Source organism: Vombatus ursinus, unplaced genomic scaffold, assembly GCF_900497805.2.
Source record: "Vombatus ursinus unplaced genomic scaffold, bare-nosed wombat genome assembly UNPS02014932.1, whole genome shotgun sequence".
NCBI lineage: Eukaryota > Metazoa > Chordata > Mammalia > Diprotodontia > Vombatidae > Vombatus > Vombatus ursinus.
Window position 1 is genome coordinate 15,247,989 of NW_020954710.1, and position 17,790 is coordinate 15,265,778.

Sequence of the window (17,790 nt, forward strand, 5' to 3'; positions counted from 1 at the left end):
TGATCTATCCATCCATCTAGCTAGCTATTTTACAGATAAGTAGATTGAAGCCCAGAGAAGAGACTCAACCAGCCCTCAGAAAAAGGGATACCAGGGAGCCAAAAACCATTATTTGTCAGGATTTTCTCTCCCTCTCTTCCTCTCAATCTCTCTGTATGTCTTTCTTCTTTTGCCGTTTCTTTCCTCTTTACTTTTTCCTATCTCAAGCTCTTCTCTCTGTTCCCAGTCACTTTTCTATCTGCTCCCTCTGTTTCTCTTCTTTCTGAATGTCTCTTCTTTGTCTGGAACACTTCGGTATATAAAAGTTCAGGATAACAGGATCTATATAAAAAGATCTGGGGGCTCCAGAAGACCACAAGCTCAACCAACAGTACAACATAGGATCTTAAAAAACAACTGCCATATTAAGGAGAATACAATGTTCTGAAAAGGTCATCGTTAAAGGGGTTGTTATGAGTGAGGGTCCAAAGAATCAGCAGTCCATTAATACAGAACAATGTTCACTCACCCTTTATGGAAGGTATTCATATCCTTGTACAGAGAGCAGGTATTTCCAGACACCCAAAGAAAATCTATGAAGACAACTTTAGTCAGGTAAAGTGAGTCACAAGTGGGCTCAATGGCTTTAAACTAAAGGAGACTTCCGAGGCTATCTAAGCTCAATCACTGTTTTACAGAGAAAGAAACTGAGGCTCTAAAGGTGAAGTGATTTGGTGACAGACTTCAAATGGAACATTCTACCGCACCAGCCTTCCTTTCCAGGTGAGTTCACTGAAATGGACTGGATACCCTAGAAACGCAAGCGCTGGGTTAACAAGATCACCACCATCCTAGCCCTCTCCCCATTTCTTTGTGTCTTTGCCACCATTTCTGATCTCCCCTCCCCGATCCCTATGGGGATATTAGCTTCTGATACCAGCATCAGAAGGGTCCTTGGAGGCCACGTGGGCCAACGCAGATCACATCCAACAAATGGTCCTTTAGCCTCCATGTAAAGACCTCCAGTGATGGAGAAATCGCTCCTCAAGCAGCCCATTCCACTTTTCAATAGCTCCAGTTGTTGGGAGGCTTTTCCTGACATCTAGACCAAATTTACCTGTCTCCAACTTACCACCCTGCTCCTGGTCCTGCTCCCCAGGGTCCAACAGAACAAGGCTAATGCCTCTTCCAAATGACTGCCCTTTAAATACCTAAACACAGCTGGCATGTCCCCTCTGACTCTTCTCTTCTGGTGGTTAACTCCTTCAACCAGGCCTCATATGGTATAAGCCAGGGGTGGGGAACCTGCAGCTTCAAGGCCACATGTGGCCTTCTAGGTCCTCGGGTGGGGCCTTTGACTGAGTCTAAGTTTTACAGAACAAATCCTTTTATTAAGGGGATTTGCTCTGTGAAGTTCGGATTTAATCAAAGGGCTGCACGTGGGGACCTAGAGGGCTTTGAGTCAAAGCATTGTGGTAAACCCTGTGGAAGACAGATAAAGGTAGATTGATGCCCTCAATCTGCTTCTCCCTTCTTTTCCCCTCAAAATTACACTAGAGCATTTCAAACCTTGACCAGAAGGTACACAGTCTCTCTTTTTTTTCATTCTGAACTTAAGAAATAAAACCAAAATTTCCACAACAAAATAGGATAGAAAAAAAGAGGATTGCACATGAAACTGTAGATCTATCACATACAACTTACTTTTCCTTTTAAATATATAATAAAACTACTTCCCTCTCCCCAGATACCATTAGACACAAACATGTATGTGTAGATATATATTTACACATATATATGTATGTATATAGTATGTATGTAAAACCATACTATACATACTTCTATTTTTCAGTTTCTCCTCCAGATGCAGATAGCATCTTCCTTCATAGGTACATAGTTGCATAATTTCTCCTTCCTCTTGCCCATCCCCACCCCCAATACCTCCACTAGTTTGCTCAGTGATTCTAAAGACATATGTAAAACACAAGTTTCTAACATGGTAACTATTGATAGATGCAACCCACAAGAACAAAAGTTCTTGAGGGGGTTCTCAAAATTTTTTGATAGTGCAAAGGGGAGTTGAGACCCAAAATTTTAGAATTACATCTCTCTTTCTCTCTCTCCCCTCTCTTGTCTGTCTGTTTGCCTGTCTCCCTCCCTCTCTCTCTCACTCTCTCTCTGTCTCTCTCTCTCTGTCTCTCTCTCTCCCTCCCTCCCTCCCTCCTTCTCTCTCTCTCTCTCTCTCTCTCTCTCTCTCTCTCTCTCTCTCTCTCTTCCAGTGGATAAGTTTCCTCTATGTCAGGACACCAACATGAATAATCCAGCCAATGTGTCTCTGATAGAACCTGGTTTTAAGTACTATCTCTGAGCTAAGATTCTGAGTTGTAGAGAAGGTGCCCAGCTGCATTGGAAGGGAGGGATTTCTCCATCAAGCAATTCCACAGACCAATAAACCACAGGTGTAGACCTTTTTCTCCCCCTATGTGAGGTCAGATCTGGTTAAGAGTGCCCACAGAATATCAGAGCAGGAAAGGACCTCAAGGATCACTGAGTCCAAGTTATCCCTAAATCCCTCTGCAGCATCCCTGGAAAGTGGGCATCTAGCTTTTGTTTGAAGGCCTTTAGTGAGAAGGAATTCATCACTTCCTGAATGTTTCCTACCAAAAGAGGAAGGCATTTTCAGGATACAAGCTATTCTTCCTCTTCTGTCCCCCTCCTTGATGCCTGATCATCCCCCACACCCTTCTCAGAACCTTGCTTCTCCAACCATGACCACCTCCAAGGGCAGGTGCTGTCTGTACCTTTGGCCAGGAACCAACTCCTTGGGTCATATCTCACTGGCAACCCTCTTGGACACGTCACCCAGGGAGAGGACAAATCTGCCTCATCTACCCTGTGCTGATTAATCTATTACCCACGGCAGCTTGGAAAAGCTTCCGCTCAGATGACCCAGAAAGCCGAAAGGGTGATGCAGGAGGTCTGGGCTGGCTTGCCTTGGCCCAGCCTTTAAATCAGATCATTTTCTGAAGTCCAAACAAAGTCCAAGAATTCAAAAACAAGGTTGATTTTCCTGGGTCTCTAGTTTCTGGCCCTGGCTTCCTTTAAGCTCCAAGTAAAATACTGTCTGCTACAGGAAGTCATTCCCAACACCTCATAATTCTAGCACCTATAGAGTTTCCTATTTATGGGATATACAGTTTGTCTGATTCATTTCTTCGCATATTGTCTCTCCTCCACTAGATTGTAAGTTCCATGAAGGCTTTTGACTCCTTTTCTATCCCCAGTGCTTAGCACTATGACTAGCACATAGTAGGGACTTAACATATGTTAATTGGTTGATCAGTGTTATAAAAAGAGTTTGACCCCTGAGAAGAGTTGAAAAAAATACATCTTTCTCCCTACTTTGCAGAGCTAAAGACTATGGGTGTGGAATATTGCATATATTGTCAGAAATGAATGGTGCATTTGATTGACTTTGCTCAAAGACAAATACAGTTGGTTTCTTTTTCTTTTTTAATCTCTGTAATAAGGGAAAACACACTGGCCAGACAGGAGAAAGAGAGATTAAGAAATGAAGGTTAAAAACTGGAGATATTAATAAAAATAAGATATAACAGATAAGAATGGATGAATGAAAAAAATTATCAGGCATTTGCTATGTGCAAAGCATATATTCAGAAATTAAGGTAAACAAGATATCAATGAAAAGATATAAAAGACATGAATGAATAAATAAAAATAGTAAAAATCTTATATGCAAAGCATATGTTCAGAAAGGAATGTAAAAACAAGATGTTAATAAAACAAGATGAGATGAGATATGAACTAAGGAATGAATGAGAAAATTTATTAAGGACTGAACTATATACAAAGCATATATTCAGAAAGGAATGTAAAAACAAGATGTTAATAAAATGAGATGAGATATGAACTAATAAATGAGTAAGATGTAGTAAATACTTAAGTACATGCAAAGCATTTATTCACAAAGAAAGGGAAGAGCAAACTATATCAATAAAAATAAGATATAAAAGATATGAATAAATGAAAAATCAATAAAATAGTATTTTTTTAAAAGAAAGAATGGTAGTCATTGAATCAGAAGAGAGGCCTGACTTATTGGTTGTATGACCAAATTTGGACATATTACTTAATCTTTCTAAAGCTCAGTTTCCTCATCTGTGAAATGAGGATAAAAAAAAAACCAACCTCATTCTGACCTCACTGGGTAGTGGTGGTTCTTGAGAAAATCCAAGGAGATAATGTTGCTAAAGTTCTGTAAACCTTACACAGCTATGTAATCATCAGCTCTTGTTATGATCTCAAATCCCAGGTGTAAGTGATCAGCATTAACTGTAGGGTTTATAGTGAGAAGCAAGACTAGACTTTTGGAAGCATGGGATAGATTCACCTGGTCCTAATCTTCTCCACTCCTGGATCTCCCCCTGAACCTTCCAGAGGTTTTTAGGAACTCTAAGGACCCTGAGGACACAGTGTCCTCAGCCTAGCTACCTCTCCCTGGAGTTGGGCAAATAGCCCTGCCAACAGTATGGCCAGTAACCTTACTCTGCCCTTGTTCTGTCTAAGGAAAAGGGTGCTTTCTATAATCATTAGAAGCAGAAGGGATCTTGAGGGTACTGAATCCAACAGAATCCCGTTAGAAATAGGGAAACAGGCCTAGACAGGGTATAAGTAACTTTTCCAAGGTCACACAGCAGTAAATCAGAAAACCAGAACTCACTGTCTCCAGACAGTACAGGACCCTTTCCATGAAACTACACTGACTCCTCTAAGGGTGGGCATCACATTTGGCATCCCATTCAGTCCTCCAATATGTCTGCATTGGACCTGCACAGCCTACTTAACTCCCAAAACCAAGGCATTGGTGGAAGGGGCAGAGGGGATGACAAATAGGATTTATTTTTATTTGTTATTGATTCGTTCGTTGGTTTTTGACAGGAAGCTTTGGAGGGGAAGCAGAGAGATACAAGTGGCCAACCAACACTGAGGTCAATGAACTGACTGCCGGTGGTCTCCAGGGCAGTGGTTCTCAAAGTGTGATCCAGGGACCCTGCGGTAGAAGGTGGGGTCCCCAAGACCTTTCACAGGATCTTCAAACTCAACACAATTTTCATGATAACATTAAGCCTTCTTAATTTTGAGTATAGTAAATATTGGTAGATAGAAAACCAAAGAAACAAAAATTCTCTAAATTCTTTATTTTTAAGATAATAGTCTGAAAACCAAGTAATCCACGAACTGGTAGGTCACCAAAATAAGAAGCTTCTGCACAGATGTCAGGGAGGAGAGGGCAGGATTTAGCCCAGGACCAACAAGGCTGCTATCACGGGTAGGATGAAAGAACATCTACCTCTGACCCCTTCCCTCTCTAATCCATCCTCCCCATGGTGACCAAAGGAACATTCCTAAGGCAAAGATCTGACCACCTCACTCTCCCCCTCAAGAAGTTTCAATGGCTCCTATTGCCTCTAGGATAAAAGAAGACACCTTTCATTTGCTACTTAAAACCATTAACAATCTGCCTCCAACCTAGCTTCATATCCCAACCCCTCATGCAGTCTCCATTCCAGTTCTGTTCACACAACATTCCACTTTTGATCAGTGTTGGCACAAGCTGTCTGCCTCCTATGCCGTGGAATACTTTTCCTCCTTCTTACCAATGCTCTTTGATTTCCCCTACACTATTCAGGATAGCTAGCTGGTACAGTGGATAGAACATTGGGACAGGACTCAGGAAGACCTAAATTCTAATCCTACATCAGACACTTATCATTGCTGTGATGATATCCTGTCACTTCCCCTCAGTTTCCTCATCTGTAAAATGGGAATAATAGTTTTTACCTCAAGGGCTGTTCTAAGGATCAAATATGATAATATGAAGTGCTTTTCAAATGTTAAAGTATTATATAAATGATAATCTTACTTGGTAGCTCAGCTAGGTGATGGAGTGGATGGAATGCCAGCCCTGGAGTCTGGAAGACTCATCTTCTTGAGTTCAAATCTGGCCTCAGACATTTCCTAGCTGGATAACCCTGGGCAAGTCACTTAACCCTGTTTGCCTCAGTTTCCTCATCTGTAAAATGAACTAGAGAAGGAAATGGCAAACCACTCCAGTATCTTTGCCAAGAAACTCCCCTCCCAAAAAAGGGGGTCACAAGGAGGCAGACATGACTGAAAATGACTGAACACAAAAAATTAGAAAGCTGTCCTGATGTTCCCTATTGTTAATGATTCCTCTCTCCCCCTCCCCCACCCTATGAACTTATTTTGCACGTATTTTGCATTTACCTAACTGCATTTATGTTGTTTCTCCCTCTCACTTCCTCCATCTATTATAATTTCCTGAAGGGTAGGGGTTTTCCTTTCTGGTTTTGTGTCCCCCCAGCACCTAGCACACTGCCTGGTCCATAGCACATACTTTGCTTGACTGATGGATCCAAAAATGAAATGGGTTGCCCCAGGAGGTAGTGAGCTCCCTGTCACTAGAGATCCTCCAGAAAAAAAAATACCAGTTAAATTGAATTGAATCTTTCCAGGACAACCACTAGATATTGACTTGGACTCACGAGAAAGAAGTACTTGAAACAAATTGATCAAGCTCTTGGAAACATACAGTGAGCAGCTCCCTTATTCACAAGGGCAGCTTCCTGTCTGCTTTGGGTCTGTCTGTAACTTTTCCCCCATCCTTTGACAGGAAGGGGAGAAGCTGCAAAGGGAATCCAATCTGGAAGAAGCACTCCCAAAACACTTCTCTCCTCTCCCTGACCCTGCTGGTATCTCATCATCCTAGATCCAGGGGCTCCAGATACAGAACCATGCTCACTGGGGCCTGTGGACATCAACCATGGCAAAATCCTCTCCTTTTCTTCCAGATTTTATCTTCAAGAAAACCACCAGGGAAGAGTTCAATGTGAGAACCTTTGGATGGAAGGAGATCTAGAATTGCAGTTGGAGGGCCTGAGTTCGAATCTTGACTCTGCCACATCTTAGCTGGGTGACTATGGACAAGTCACTTAATATTGGGGTCTTAACTTCCTCTTCCATATAAAAGGGAGTTGAATGAAATAATCCCTAAGGTCCATCCCAGCTCTAAAGCCTGTGATTTTGGCTTCTTATAACCAAGATTCTTGGAGTAGAGATAGTTGAACTCAATCTATTCCTTAAAGGCAGCATGGTACAAGCACCAAATCGGGGCTCAGAGGACCCAGGGCCTGGGTTCCAGGGTCCTCCCCGTGGAAGTTTACTCCCTGTGTAAACTTGGGCCAATGGCTAAACTTCCTTGGGTCTCAGTTCCTTAATTGGAACTTGAGGGAGTTGGACTTAACTGGTTGATAAAGACCCTTCCATCTCTAAAGCCACGATTCTGTAAGCCTTTATTTAGTACAGTGAAGTATTTCTCTCTCCCCAGGTTACCCCTGCTTCCTCCATTAGAATCCAAGCCCCTTGAGGGCTGGGACTGCTTTCCTGTTTGTATTCAAAGTGCTTAACAGCGTGCAGTAGGCACTTAATAAGTGTGTATTGCATTGAACAACTCTGTATGCTCTGGGGAATAGTCCCCACCCAGCCCCACTCTCTCTGCCAGGCACCAGGCACCAGTCCCAGCCAAGGCTGTGGCAGATTCTAGTGCCCAGTCTCTGCCCCTACAGACCAGAGCAGAAGGGAGCAGGTACTTGTGGCCCTCTTCCCTGTTCCTTCTAGAACTGGGACAGACCAACTCCAAAGGCATCCTCCCATAGGGCCAGATGGTGGAAGAAAAGTGCCCAGAATCTTGGCCATTTCTTTTGGTTGAGATTAAGAGTGGGTGAGGGAAGCAAAGAACACAATCACCTCCAGTTTTTCCTACCTTCAGCGCGCCTCAGTGGCGAGTGGAGTTCCCTGAGGTCCGTTGGCAGAGACTGGAGGCCCGAGAGGGAAGAGACATTTACTGCTCCCCCAGCAGGCAGCGTCCCTGTCTCCTAGGAGATGACATTGGAGTGCCCAAAGATATGTGAGAGAGTGGAACTGGGGCTGCTCCATTTCCCGGAACAGTACGGGAGCTCAAGTAGGGCAGGGAGAGGCCACTAGCCCTGGGGAAGCCCCGGGCTGGCTTCTGGGGCTGGGGGAGTGAGGGTAGGCAGGTTTCTGCCAAAAGGGGTAGGGACTTGCTGTCTGCTAAGAATGAAAAGAAGAATCACGGAGCTGGGTTCAAATCCTGCTGCTTACCAGCTGCTGTGTGATCCCTGGCAAATCACTTAACCTCCCCCACCCTCAGTTTCCTCCACGGCAGGATGAGGAGGATGGACTAGATGGTGTCTGGGGTCCCTACTTAATGATCCTATGAGCTTTTTGTCCAATGGACCCAACAAATGAGGGCCATCGGGGCCTCGTTTAAAGACTGAAGCATCTGGAAGAAAAGTCAACAAAACTTCGGCAGATTTTCAGGATTAGTCTTCCACACCCTGGGAGGCATTCCCTATAGGGGGAGGGGAAGGGGGAGGGGGAGGGGGAGAAGACGGGGGAGAAGGAAGGGAGACCGGGAAGCACTGGCCAAGATGATTGAGTCTTTTGGGAAACAATTCCAGCTTAAGTGTATCCGTTTTTTCAATGAAAAGAAAATTCGAATCTGTCAACGAAAGTGAAACTACGGAGGAAGAGAATTAACTACAGCTGGTGTGGACTGGGAAGAGGGGGTGGGGTGGAGGGGCAGGGTAGAAGGGGTGAATAATGCTGTTGTTGGTAACCAGCAGGGTGCCAATCCTCCCTCAGTCAATCAATAAACAAAGCATGCTTAGTGGCACCTAGTAGGCTCTCGATGAGTAAAAGCATGCTGACTTGAATTGTCAGGCACTATTTGACATGCCGGCGGCGCAAAGCTACAAATAAGTAAACGATTTATTAAGTGCCTACTATGTGTGGGGATACAAAGAAAGGCAAAAACAGGCACTACATTCTAATGGAGGAGACTGGACTGGTGGCTGTCTGTGCCACTTGGGGACCGATCTCCTCCCCGATTCGTCAGACGGGCCATATACTCATAAGATATCACACTGATACTGAATGGGGCCCACAACCAGTCTTGCCCTATGGTGGGTGGGGCCAGAGGCCCTATCTGTCCCCTGAAGACGCAGGTGTTCTGGAGGTTCTCCAAGATGCCCAAGTGCCTCTGCTCCCTGAGACCCTCCTCGAGGCCCCTAACCTAGCCCTCCCATGCCTCCCATTGTCCCTTCCCTCAACTTGCCCACCTCTAAGGTAAAGGAAGATATCAGGTCCAGGGCATCAGAATTCCCATGAGCGACCTGGTCCCATGTATCTAATGCTCTAAAGAGGCTTAAAAATTGGAGGGCAGACAGGGAGTCTACCACCCTTGTTCTCTCTACCTAGTGTAGTACAGCGGGAAAGTCCCAGATCCAAAGTCCAAGTGACCAGGGTTTGAATTCATACTTTACACTCTACCTTGGGGAAGTCCCTTCATGCCCACCCCCCGAGATCCCCTACTGCCACCGCCCCTCCCCCAACATCGTCCCCCAGCCCCATTTCCTTAACTATAAAAATGAGAGGAAAAAGATTTTTTTTTAAAAATGAGAGGAGAGGACTTTATAAATAACCCAGAAAGTTGCTTCCAGCATGAAATCCACGATCCTAAGACGGTAAAGTCATCACAGAGATTTTTAACGTACTGTCTGCGTTATTTTACAATATGTTTAAAATGAGTTTCTGTGGTTATAAAATGTATAATCGATTTTTAATTTTACCTGAATAAAATACAAGCTAAAATTACTTATATGGGTTCTTTTATGAAATATTTTAAAAAATACATTGACTAAAACAAAAGGAATATTAAAGTGGGCATAAAAAAAGCAATTTTCTTACCATCCTATTAAAGTTTATATATGTATCTTTTTTTAAAAATCAAATGATGTAACAGAAGTTGATAGTTTCATGTACAATTCTCTTTCTTGTTCTTCATGCATTGAAATGTTTGTGTCTGTAGATGAGTGCTAAGTTCATAGTAAAAAAAGAAAAATTGGCAAAGGAGATTAAAAACTCCTTAAAAGGAAGGGTGTTGCTATCTAAAATTCAGAGACTCCTGCCCTATTGAAGCAGGGATCTTCAGTTTTTCCATCCAACACTCAAGTTTCCTCATCTGAAAAATGGGGATAATAACAAAACCTACCTCCCAGGATTATTGTGAGGATCAAAAGAGGTAATAATTATAAAGTCCTTAGCACAGTATCTGGTACACAGCAAGCACTTAATAAATGCTTGTTCCCTTATCTCTTCCCTTCCCAACTGAGGTATTCCAGTCCTTCACAAGGATTATCTATGTGGTGATTCCACCATATAGCTAGTCTTGGTAGACTCAGTACACTAGCATTTATTAAGCACCTACTATGTGCCAGGTACTGTGCTAAATGCTGGTATAGCCACATAAGGCTTTGGAAGCCAGCCTCAAATGCCCAAAGAACTATTGAGCAAGACTCATTCTCGAAATGGAGCTACCATCAACTTAAAGTTCTAATCCCCCAGCACAGCACTCTCTATGCAATAACAGAAGGATCCCCTTCACTTCCCTTCCCTCTTGCCAGTCCTGTCCTCTCCCTCTCTCTGTTCTTCCCCTTTCCTCCACCCTCTCCTATGTCTTTCTTCATTTCCCTTCCTCCCCCTTTCTTCTTCCCTCCTCTTTCTTCTTTTTTCTCCCTCTCTTCCTCTCTCTCTTCTCATCTCGTCTTCTCTCTCTCTCTGCCTCTCCCTCCCTCATCCTTCTCTACCTCCCTCTTCTCTCTCTCCCTTCCCCCCTCCCCTTTGCTCTCTTCCTTATCCCCCTGTCCTCTCTTCCTCCCCTTCCTCCTCCTTCCCCCTCCCAGCTCCTATCTCTCTCTCTTCCTTTCTTCTTCCCTCCTCTTTCTCCCCTCCTCCTTTCTCTTCCTCCCTCTTCTCTATTCCTCCTTCCTCTCTTTCAGAAACAAAGGCATGGAACTCTGACTCTCCTCTGCTAGGGAAAGTTAGTTTGAGTCTAACTTCAAGGTCTAAGGGAGATATGGAAAGGCTTTAACTAAAGAGACATCCCACCTCCATCTCCAGGGACAGAGGAGTGATTGTAACATGGGCTGTGTGTCTATGTATGTATGTATGTTTGATAATAAATGTAAAACACTTTGAAAACATTAAGTTTTGTGGGGGAAAAGACAAGAATTTATTAAGTGCTTACTATGTGTTAGATGCTTTACAGATACTTTTTCATTTGATCTTGGGAAGTAGGTGCTATTTTTATTCCATTTTATAAATGAGGAAATTGAGGTTAAGTGACTTGCTCAGTGTCACACCGAAAGTAAATATCTTAGGCCACATTTTAACTCAGGTCTTCCAAACTCCAAGGCATTTGCTTTATCCATCACACCATACAGCTACCACCTATGTTTACTTGTTACAAGGGTCTGTTTGTTTGTTTAGGGGGAGAGGGAGGGGACCTGGAAGTATAAATGTTTGATCATCGAAAATAATTTTAGAAAAAAGTAGTCAGACTAATGTGGAAATACATTTAATGTGATTGCATATGTGTAACCTATATCAGATTGTTTACCATCTTGGGGAGGAGAGAGGGAAAGGAAGGAGAAGAATTTGGAACTCAAAATCTTATTAAAAAAAAAAAGAATGTTGAAAACTATCTTTACATGCAATTAGAAAAAATAAAACACTATTTATAAAAAAAAGTAGTCAGCTAACTAATTGTACAAATGTCCTTTTCTCTGCTTTAAAACCTGGTGGTAGAAGACTTTTTTAGAACCTAGGGTAGGAAATTCAAGTGTGAACAATAACCTTGGTGCATTCCAACGTCTTTCTGTTGGTTTGGATTGGGAAGAGGGAGACACTCACAGATGTTTGCTGAGCCTACATCTCCGAGTCGAAAGAAGAGGGGCTAAGCTATTTTAAAAAATGCTGCAGGAGCCAGGAACTGCAGTGGAATTCTCTAATTGCCATCCAATATATACCCTCATTGCTTCACTCTGGGTATGTCTGAGATGGAAGGGGTGGTGCTCAGGAGCTGCCAAGTTCCAGTTTCACATTGAGTAATAACAGTCTTAACTCACAAAATTGTACTTAAGTTAAGCAGGCTCACACACAAAGTCCTAAGAAAGGGATAGTGGCAAGTGATCAAACAATATGAACAAACAGTTCTCAGAATATTTGCAGAGGATTTTCTAACAAATGAAAGAATTATGCAAATAAAGTGACTAAAAAGTCACAGTTCTACCAGGAACTCACTTTGTTGGGTTGCCAGGTTCACACAGCTTATAAGGGTCTGATGCCAGATTTGAACTCAAGAAGCTGAATCTTCTTGACCCCAGGTTGAGGCACTCTATCCGTTGCACCATCTAGAAACTCCCTTTCTAACCTTATACACCCAAGGAAGCTATTGATAAGAAGAAAGTGCTCATATACACCAAAGACTTAGAGGAACCCTTTTTGGGAGAGCGAATAATTAGAAAACAAAGTAGATGCCCATCGAGAAAGACTTTCATGAACAGATGCAGGGTGGAGTAATCAGAGCTAAGAAAATAACATACACTATCTAACTACAGCAGTGTAAATGGAAAAACTATTCATATACAATATTAAAAGTGAATTAACAAAATGATAAAGATTAAGCAGGATGCAAACGAAAAGATATGAGAGGACATCCCCAAGCAAGGCCTTCATGGAGGTGTGAGGTCCGGAGATGTTATATGTTACACATGTTTTCAGATCTTTTCAATGTACTGATTGAGTGTGCTGACTTTTTCCCCTTCCTTCTTTTTGTCTTTAAAAAATACTACTTGTGCTATAGGATTGTTCTCTGGGAGGTGGGGATGGAATACTACAGAAAATTATAACAACGTAAAAAACAAAAGACACCAATAAGAACTTTAAAGAGAGAGAGAGACAGACAGAGATACAGCTAGGTTGTGCAGTGAGTAGAGAGAGTGCCGGCCTGGAATCAGAAAGATACATCTTCATGAATTCAAATCTGGCCTCAGATACTTACTATTTGTGTTACCCTGGGCAAATCACTTTTAACCTTGTTTGCCTCAATTTTTTCATCTGTAAAATCAGCTAGAGAAGGAAATGGCAAACCACTGCAGTATCTTTGCCAAGAAATCCCCAAAAGGGGTCATGAAGAGTCAGGACTACTGAATAACAATAACTATATATATATATATATATACACACACACACATATATATACACACACATACACATATGTATATATACACACACATATACACACATGTATGTATATGTGTACATATGTGTATGTATCTTTAAAATTTGCAAAAAATCATCTCATTGTATTCTCACAACAATCCTGGGAAGCAGGTTCTGTTATTATGCCCATTTTAGAGAAGAGGAAACTGAGGCAGACAGAGGTTAAGCAACTTCCCCAGGATCACACAACTAGTAAAACTAGCTTCCTAAGGTCAGTCCTAGAGCTTTCTGAGCTATGGCGACACCTAGCATTGGAACAACAGAAAGAAGGATCACAGGTTTAAAGTTGAAGGGAGCCTCAAAAGATCATCTACTTCGACTCTCTCACTTTATAGATGGGGAAACCATGATCCAGAGAGGTTTAGATTTAATAACTTACCACACAGGAAGTGATTGGCAGAGCTAGGATTCAAACCCAAGTCCTTGTGTCTAAAGAATGCCTTCTTTCAAATAAAGGATACTAGCTCTCCATTTTTTTTTAACTAAAAACAAAGGATTTCCCCTTAGAAAAAAGTGCTTGTAGTCAGAGGCATTGAGTGCCAATCCTAGCCCTGCCCTGGCTACCCGTGTGACCACAGGCAGGTCAGGCCTATGTCTCAGTCTCAGACTGTTCTTGGTGTTCGCTCGTGTCTTGTTGACTCTTCGTGACTTCCTGCCCATGGCACACCAGACCTTTCTACCCTCCACCATCTCCCAAGCCTGTCCAAGCTCACAGTTGTCCCTTCCGTGACACCATCTATCCATATCACCCTCTGCAGTCCCCTTCTCCTTTTGCTTTCAATCTTTCGAGTCCCACCTTCTAGTTATGTGGTCAAGGTATTAAGCTTTGGTATTTGAACTTTTGGTGAATAGCCTGAATTAATTTCTTTAAGCATTGACTCAGATTCCTCATCTCTAAAAGGATGGAGTTGGCCTAGATGACCCCTTAAGGTTCCTCCCCCAGCTCTAAATCTCTGTTCCTGTGCTCCTATGCCTTGGCTGTCCCAGGTCACACAAAGTCAGAAGTAGCAACGCTAGTTTTCAGGGGATTCAGGTTCCCTGACTCCACATCTGATGAGTTTTCTTTTACATCGTGCTGAAGAGCACATGATTTCAAATTGAGGACTGGACCTAGGAAGAGATGGGGTGGGCAGACACCCTAGATACAGCCCTGGATGGGAGGAAATACCGGAATGAAGGGGAGGAGGTGGGCGCACAAAAATTTCCCATTCTTCCCCTGCCTCGAAGGAGGCTTATCATCTGCTGGTGGTGATCACCTAAGGCTAAAAAGGAGGTTCCCCCTTGCTGGGAAAGAGGGGTAGCACCAAACTCAGTATTGGTGTGGAAGGCTGAGGAGGAGACCAGGGTTTCCCAGAGGGCCCAAATAAGAGATTTAAAGAGGTCATCTCAACCAAACCACTCATTTGGTAAAGAAGGAAACTGGGAGGTCAGTTAGACAGTCAATTAGTCAACAGGCGTTTATTAAGTGTCTACCACATACCGGGCACTGGATGGGAGATCCGAAGCAAGGCATAAATTATTCCTATCCTCAAGGAGCTCACATTCTAATGCAAGATTCAATATGTAAATAACTATGCACAGACAAGATACATTCAGGATAAACTAGAGGCAATCTCGGAGGAAAAGAACTGGGGATAAAAGAGAGGTCAAATGTTTTGCCCATGGTCCACACCAGGTAAGCAGCAGAGCTGGGATTTCCATGTCCTCTGACTCCAAATTGAGCATAATTTCCAATGTACGGCATTCCTCTTCCCAGAATTCCACATTCCATTTCTCTTCTCCGTGCATTTGCATGACTGTACTCAGGCCTAGTATGCCCCTCCTCCTTACTACTGACTCTTAGAATCCTTAACTTCTTTCAAGGGTTAACTCAATGGTCCAAACTCTGTGAGGCCACCCCCCCTCTGATTCCCTCAGGCGTCACTAAAGCCATCCTCCTCGAACTAGGACACATTCACTCATGTATACAAACCTGTATTTCTCTTATAAACTCCTTGAAGTCAGAGATTGGTTCATTTATTGTCTTTGTTACCCCAGAACCTGGCACAACGCCATCAGTTTTGATAAGCATTTATTGTGCACCTTGGACCCGCTTAATCAATACTCGTTAAATTGAGCTGAATTGGCATCTCACACATCAGGTCCTTGGAGCAGCCAGGAAAGCCCAAGGTAAGATCTGAAAGGAGCCAGGTCTTCTCCACGGGTTCTGATGCCATTTTCCAGGAGGAATTCCTGGGTCAGCACCCTGTTTAGAGATTCCTGAGCTCTGTCCAGCATGCTAGGCAATGTTACTTTTAGCTAAGAATGTCTGGTTCAAATATAGAATCCAGCAATGTAGGCATGAGGCGGATGGCTTCCTCATCTGTCAAAAAAGGGCGTTGGACAGGATGCTTCCTAAGGTCCCTTCCAGCTCTAAGATTCTATGAATTAGCCCCATCCCATTCCAGGAGCTGGGGACATCTTAAAATACTTCTGATTGAACAGCTGGGGGCTTATGAGAACTAAGTGCCACGTTTTAAAAGCTTCTAAGCCCAGGGTGAGCCATCTTCTCTCTTTAACCCATCCCACTGACCACACCCTTGGCACCCCCTTGCTCCAAGCCCCCACTAATGCTATTTTCTACCACACACCTGGACTAAAATCAGTCAGCCAGTCAGTCAGTAAACTTTTGTTAAACACCTACTATGTGCCAATCACCGTACGAAGCTCTGGTTATGGAAAGGTAAAAGCTGATTCCTGCTCTGAAAGAGCTCACAATGGGAGCTAATGGGAGAGACAATATGCAAATGGCTCAGTACTAACAAGCTTTATAGGGGATGAACTGGAGATAATTGCAGATAGAAGGCCCCTAGCATTAAGAGGGATCAGGAAAGGCTTCCTGTAGAAGGTGAGCTTGTAGCTGGGATTTGAAAAGGATAGGCAGAGTTCCCATTGGTGGCAATCAAATCAACCAATCACTCAATATTTATAAAGCACCTACTATGTGCCAAGCACTGTTTTAAGTCCTGGAGATACAAAGACACAAATGAATCAATCCTTGCCCTCAAGGTACTTACATTCTATCTATTGAGGGAAATAACATGTGTTCATGTAGAAATAGATACAAAATATACACAAAGTAACATGTTATTTCTGAGGGGATAGTGAAGTGCCTGTGTTTATTTTTCCCCATCTTCGAATCCACAGTGCCTAATGAAGCAGATGGCACACAGTAGGTACTCCATAAGCTCTGGTTCTTGACCCTGACAAGATAAGAGAAGATACTTCCCTCTACTTCTTTGCAGAGGTGAGAGACCACAGGTAGAATACTGTATAGATCGTCACTTTCCAGGTATATTGCCCAGTTTTGTTTAACTTTTTTTTATTTCTCCTTATTTTTGTTACGATCATAAGGGAAGACTCCTGAGAACGGGTAAGAGGAAGGTCACAGGGAGAAATGTTGATGATGTATAAACCGAAGATATTAATAAATAATCACTTGTTGAATTGGATCAAATTGAACATCACTAGTGCCATGGATGCCTCTGAAAAGACGTTTTGGACTAACTCGGATGCCTGGGCTCATCCCCAAGGCAGCCAGATCATTTGACAGACAGAAGCTGCTGGACAGGAGAAGCTGGTTCTGAGGCAAGGAGGGCAGGGCACGTGGGGACCTCCAATCTATTTCTGACAAGGGCTCGGCTGGGGTTCTGCTGTTCTCTTCACCTCATATTACATGGGCCCAAGAGATGAAACTCCCAAACCTCAAAGCCCTCAGACCTTGAGCTGCTTGCTCGCAGCTCCATCTGGCAAGTGACTCTTGCAAATCCACCTTCCTACAAAGATAACTTAATGCCTCCCTGGTCCCATGTGGCTCCAGTGAGAGGCTGCTTTCCTGGAGAACCAGCTGGCCAATCCCAGACAGCTTCCATTTTTCTAGGGCTCCCATGGGGTGGGGGTAGGAGTTCTGATAATTAACTTCCTTACTTCATAGAGGCTTCTCCAGCAGTGGAAACAATGGCAGAATGACCACCTGGGAAGGAGAGGTGGGGGGGAGAGCCCAACCCCAGCCATGAGCTAGGGACCAACTCTTCCCCAGATGGTGGAGTAGGAACTGGGAAGCTTGCCAAGACTACCTGCCAAAAGGAGGAGTTCTCAGATTCCTTATTATAAAGAGCTTTTTCTAAAACACATTTTTTTCTGTTGTATTTGCAATTAAAGTAAGTATAAAAAATAGATTGCAAGGAAGTTACAGAGTTCTTTCTATTGCCTCTTAATCAATCAACAAGCATTTATTAAGCACCTACTAAGTGCCAAGCACTAGACTCAACTCCAGGGATACAAAGGCAAAGTTGAAACAGTCCCTGCCCTCAAAGAGCTTAAATTTTAGAAGGGGAGATGACACGTACCTATACGGGGTATGCTGAAACTCTTAATGCAAAAACTTTTAGCTGCACCAAGACTGTTGGAATAATCTAGATACATACATATATTCATATATATATATATACACATAAGTAGAAACATAGATAGATAGATAGATAGATAGATAGATAGATAGATAGATAGATAGATAGATAGATAGAT

At 43.1% G+C, this 17,790-nt stretch overlaps 1 protein-coding gene and 1 long non-coding RNA gene across 4 annotated transcripts in view; one reads left to right on the forward strand and one right to left on the reverse strand.

The window, feature by feature from the left end:
• LOC114029524 overlaps window positions 1-7,592 on the forward strand; it is an 11,212-nt gene extending 3,620 nt beyond the window's left edge. Inside the window, exons 3-4 of the long non-coding RNA XR_003567500.1 lie at window positions 678-762; window positions 6,873-7,592. This is a non-coding gene — a long non-coding RNA (uncharacterized LOC114029524). The remainder of the gene's footprint in view (window positions 1-677; window positions 763-6,872) is intronic.
• The window catches only part of LOC114029523 (tumor protein p73), a 208,105-nt gene that overhangs the window by 169,742 nt on the left and 20,573 nt on the right, over window positions 1-17,790 (reverse strand). Inside the window, exon 1 of one of the 3 annotated variants that reach the window (XM_027844000.1) lies at window positions 7,844-7,887. The exons of the other annotated variants lie outside the window; for them this stretch is intronic. The gene's annotated coding sequence lies outside the window, so the exon portion shown is untranslated. Of the gene's footprint in view, window positions 1-7,843; window positions 7,888-17,790 lie in introns of those variants that run through there. 3 annotated transcript variants of the gene reach the window in all.